This window comes from Gavialis gangeticus, unplaced genomic scaffold, assembly GCF_001723915.1.
Source record: "Gavialis gangeticus isolate Ggan-Ray unplaced genomic scaffold, GavGan_comp1, whole genome shotgun sequence".
Taxonomy (NCBI): domain Eukaryota; kingdom Metazoa; phylum Chordata; order Crocodylia; family Gavialidae; genus Gavialis; species Gavialis gangeticus.
Window position 1 is genome coordinate 78166268 of NW_017729025.1, and position 5817 is coordinate 78172084.

A 5817-nucleotide genomic window follows, 5' to 3' on the forward strand; every position below is an offset into this window, starting at 1 on the left:
CTCCTGCCACTCCTGGCCCCGGGGCCATGGTGTGGGCCCCGTGCTCCCACTCACTGCCACTTGTCCCCAAGTGCCACTACTGCCCTTCTCCTGCCACTCTCCCCATCCCCTGCCACTCATGTCCCAGCTGCTCCTGCAGTCCTGGTGCTGCAGCTGGGAACCACATGGTGCTGAAGTGTGGCAGGCAAAGGGGAAATGGGGAAGTGGCTGCAGCAGGTGGGAGAAAGAGGCAGCGAGCAGGTGTACAGAGTGCAGCAACAGCCAGGTGGAAGTGCAGAGCTCACACTTGTGCACCAGGGCCAGCGAGGCAGCAGAAGCACGGGGTCCAGGCTGCCAAGGGCTCTATGGAGCTGGGCTAAGCTGCTCAAGCAGGAGGGAGCCAGCTTGGCTTTATAGAGCCCCTGGCAGCCCGGGCTCCATACTCCTGCTACCCCACTCTGGGCCCTGCCAACACTGACCCTGGTGCACCAGCGCAGGTCCTGCGCTCCCACTTGCCTGTCACTGAACTTTGTGCATCCACTTGCTGCCCCTTCCCCCTGCTTGCTGCAGCCATTTCCGCACTCCCCACTTTACCTACCAGTCATCCAGCAGCATGACTGGAGGAGCCGGCCCAACTGGCCTTGAGGCCTGGGGTGATTGCCTACGGTCCTTCCTACCTCTTCCTTCTTATCTGTATTTTCCTTGGTACAGGGAGGCAGGAACAGTCCCAGGCCATAAGCCTCCAGCAGCCTGTGCTAGGCTGAGGTTTTTGCCTGGGGCTTGGGGTGGTGGGGCTGGAGGGCTGGGTGGGGACTGGCCAGACTTGCTGCTGTGGCTGTTTAGTTCTGCTGCCAGCTCCCCCTGGGTCCTACTGCCCTTGGCTTCTGTCATCTTTGACAGGCAGTCAAAATTTTCTAAATTTTTTAGGGGCTCCATGGGCCTGATAGAATGGCTTGGTGGGCTAGATGTGGCCTGCAGACTGTATTTTGCCCACCCATGGTGTTGTCAGATAACAGTGCACAGAGAGCTTTGTAGAAATCCAACATGATGGGATTTTTATGAAATGAAAACACTGTCCAGTAACTCTACCTTAATAAAAAATAATTGGTAAACAGGATAAATAATGAAGACAAAATATACTTTATTCTACAAACATATTCTCATGAAAAAGAAATATCCCAGAGACATGAAGTGGTAAATAAATTAGTGCAAAATATGAAGTAATAATTTTATTTAAAGTAATCACTACTTTAAAATGTTTTGTGATAAGTAAATACCTAGTTATTATAATATTTTGTGTATATTTAAAAATGAAAAAGGCAGCTATACAAATGTTAATTAACGCTTATGACATTACATGTATAGCTAAATTAAAGTTTTGCAACAGCAATTCATTTTGTTTAAACAGGAAAGAAGCCAGGTGATCTTACATGTAGCTTTCAAGGTAGTAGTGGAACTGGTTTGTTAAGTCAAGGGCGCCAAGCTAAATCATGTTTTTGCTTATAAATGTCTCCAAACTATTCTTTAGCACCATCTAGGGGGCAACAGAGCCTGCTATTTTTATAATTTTTCCTAGAACGCAGTTCTGCCTGCAGTCATACACAAGTAACTCCCAGATCGCTTGGTAGTATAGCAGGAATGACAGATCAGTAATGGCAAGGCCCTGCACAGTTCTACATCTCAATTAATCTACTATCACTCCCCATTTCAGGCAGCGTTAAATTGTTGCTTTTTTTTGGTCTTCACTTCTGTAGGAATTCAATATACTCCATCAGTAATCCAGTTACAATCCCTTTTCAATAGCAGTTACACAATTTAAACAAGCATTCTAAAACGCTATAACAAAATACCAGCTATATTAGATAGTAATGTTACAATCCTTATGAACAACCACACCCACCTAGTAATTACAGCTATAAACTTTTCACCAGAATACTTACAACTGATTAGCAAGGGAGATTCTAGCTCTCTCCACACCAGCTGGCTCCACCAGATCAGCTCGTGCTAGGAAAATACCCCTTTCTCTTGCTCCATTTTATTCCTCTAGATTTCTCATTACATAATCTTCCCCTGAGTTCCAGAAACTGAACAGATCAAGCCCGAAACTTCCAAACATACTTGTTATTCCTAAAACCTCTTCTTACTTTATTTGTCCATTCTTAGTGGGTTTCCTTCTATACTCCCTGGAGTCAGCATCTGGCATGCCACACTCCTTGCTCTTATTCACCTACCTTTTCTCATATGGCTTACCACACACCATCCTGCTGTTAGCATATTCAGTGTCTGTCTATCTGTCTGTACTTAAACCATGGATTCCGGAAATAATTTCATTCTTCTGCCTGATAAGACAAAACATGCCAACACATATTGCATAATTACAATATATATTATAATTCCTTCAAGTTCTCCCTTTAATTTTCTCACTCTTTTAGCTTTGTTTCCTGTGCCTGGAAAGATACTGCTCTTTTCTTAATCAAGAAGGCTGACTCACCTTGTTCAAATACTTTCTTAAATCCTGTTTCTTTTCCCTTACTTTCAACTGACTTCCATTCCTCCACTGTCTTGTTTCTTCTTGTCCTACTTTACTTTACTGTCAGGGAAACAAGTTTATCAGATTACAATATGATTCACATTCTCTCTCTTTAACCCTCCCTTCCTCTATTCCATGTTACTCCCTTTGTTCAGTTTCATTTATGTCCAAAGTCTGAGGCCAAGCCTATATCAGGATCACTTTGTTGGTGTAGTTATACAGGTGTATGGTTAAGCAAGCTATGGTGGCAAAGCACTTTTAGTACCGACAGAACTGTGACTTTCTAGTTTCCTGGGAAAATAAGCTATTCCAGCAAAAAGCAGTTTTACTGGTATATCTGTCTAGCTTAAGGGTTTTTACCAGAGTAGCTATGCTGATCAAAGATAACAACACCACATCACTAGGGATCTACTCAGTGCATGATTTTGCAAAAACTGCAAAATCAGGCATTGTCCATGAAACATGGCAATGCACATGAAATCACCAAAATAAAAAGAAAACACTAAACTAAAAATAAAATGCTGGTTCTCCAGTGGGAGCCAGCAGTCCTTGTGGTCACAGTGGCCTGGCCTGGCCTTACAGCATGAAGGGAAGCAGCCAAGATGGCAACCACCCCCCATTGATTGGTTAAGGGGGTGCCATTATATAGCCCTGCCCCTCTCTGCCAATCAGCAACAAGGGGAGGGGCCACATGACAGACAGCCATCTTGGTCAATCAACATCAAGGAATGGGTCTACCGGGCCACCTTGGCCAATCAGAGACATGGGGAAGGGGGCACCATAATAAGCCTGTGAAAATAACAGCCAGTCCTGCAGTTAGCTTGCAAAACTGGCCATCTGCCTCCTTGATTTTGGTCAGTTCTTATACATCTGATATAGGTATACTAGCAACAATTTTGTAATGCATATTTGGACTTCGACTGTATTTGGTATAGCTGATACGTGGCCATGAGCAGGAGTTTGTCTGGAGTGCCCCCGTACTCCAATTACTCTAGGTTCTCTAAAGGTTACTCTAACTTACGTTGAGGACTGAACATATTCCTGACCAATCCCAAAAACCAAGACCAACAAACATGGTGTATATTCATATTGGCTCCTTTCAACCAAAGCTGAGCTAGGACTGGTGTAGCAACAGCTCCAAACTGGGGCCAAAGTATGCAAAAACAAGTGAAGTGCTTTACAAAAAATTAGACAGATGAAATGTATTATCTAAATAGGAAACATATAAAGTGTAGATATAGAAACAAAGTACAGTGGTGGGAGAGAAACAGCAGAAAAGACTGCTGAAAATCATTAGAAAATCCTGTATAGAGAACCCTTTTAAATTAGCTTTTGGTTCCTTATAAGATCAATTTTATGCAGTTATATAGACAGTAGGTGAAACAAAATATTGCAGTTCAAATAATTTTATTTATTTTATTTCATTTTCAAATACTTTTATTTATTTTATTCAATTTTCCCCAGTTGTCATTAACATTTATTTGAAAAAATACTGTAATTATTTTGTTTATTGTTTCCTATCATCCAAATAAAAATAGCAAAAACTAAATATCTTAGTCATAGTATTTTAAATGTTAAATAATTGAATATTTCTTACTTCGTGGAACACAGAAAATAAAATATTATACATGCATTATTTATATTATATTTAATATTTATATATTTTATAGTTTATATTTTGTAATTGATAGTGTAATGTGAATGTAATGTGTGACAGCCAGGGGCAGTCTGCAGAGCTGTGCAGACTGTTAATTTGGACTGCAACTTCCAGAAACCCCCAGGGGCTGGGAAGGCAAGGGAAAATGAAGAGGAAGCTTAAGGCTGAAGGAAGGGGAAGAGAAAAAAGCATACATGTGGAACATGGTCATTTGTCAGCTCTACACAGAGGAGTGTGCAGTGGAGCTGGAGATTTTACTGGCTCAGTGAGCCAGGACTGAGGCCTGAAGGAGCTGGACTCAGACTTGAGGGTTGCTGCAGACTGCTGTTTGTGTGCTGTAGGGACTAAAGGCTTGTTTGGGGGCACCTCTGGAGGTGTGCGCATGGAAAATTAGGGTGCTGAGTGTATGCTACCACATAATTGATACCATATTTCTTTACCTTTTACCTGTTCCCTCCTTTTTGCCCGTTGGCTTGTGACCCTAACCCCTATGATTTTCTATATAAAAGTGGGAGCTTCCCTTTGCTCCTTATGCCAGTTTCTGGGGCTGCTGCAGGGCTGGCATAAAATTAACAAAAATGCAAAATCCTAACCATCTTAATGACATTTTTCAAAGAAAGGTATTTTTGCTGAATTATTTTCAGATGAAAAGTTTAGACAGTCTTTAATCACATATTTCTAAGCCATTATTTTTCAAGAAAAAAAGTACTAAAGTTGGAAACCCCAGTTTATTTAATCTCTATAGCTCTTGATACAGCAATTCACATGTGCAGATATAGGCTACCTATTAGTATAGAGTGATTTCATATGAAGGACTTACGGAGCATGTGTTGGGATGCCATAGGTAATGTAGATAATTGGGAATAGAACTGATAAATCATTTCTATTACACCTTTAAATATTTTATACATGCCATCTCCTTTAAGAATGTTTTGTGGGATATTTCAATAAATTATATGGACCTTTCTTATAGTCTGGTGCTTGTAAAGCCAAACTTTTTATTTACAATAATTGTAATATTATAAAGCACCAAGTGAAAGATTATAACATAAAGCACTTTCAAAGAGAGTAGCTCTTTACCCCTGGTGCAGGGTTGGGTGTGGACATTTTACTGATGAGGCAAGTCACAGTGTTCTTCATTTCATGTTCCTCTTGTACACAAAGTTCTTTGTGGCCCATGCATGTAAATGGGAGAGAACAGTAGCTTAACAACGCAGGTGTGCACATGGGGTAGCTGCCACAGTGGTGACTTCCAGCTATCACTGTACCACCGGTACAACTGTGCTGCTATAGTTGCAGCCTTTTTCCCTGGCCCTTCACCTTTTATTTGGAGCCCACAACTGCTGCCCTACTTGCCCCACCTTAGCTATGCCACCACAAGAGATGAAATGCAGATCCATCATTAAGGACTATAAGCATACATATCTGTAAAGGGAAATAGTAAGCCTATTTTTATTGCTGTTATTTAACACATTCTTTCCTATATCACCTTGTCTTTGCTCCAAGTTTCTTTCTGGTGCTTGAAAAAGTTAACATAAGGTATATTTCAGTTCTTAAAATAAGAAATTAACTGCATGGAATCTAGAAATTGAGGAAGCCAAGAATTATCTTTTCTGCATCTGGTTTAAATTCTATATTCTATACCTGGTGC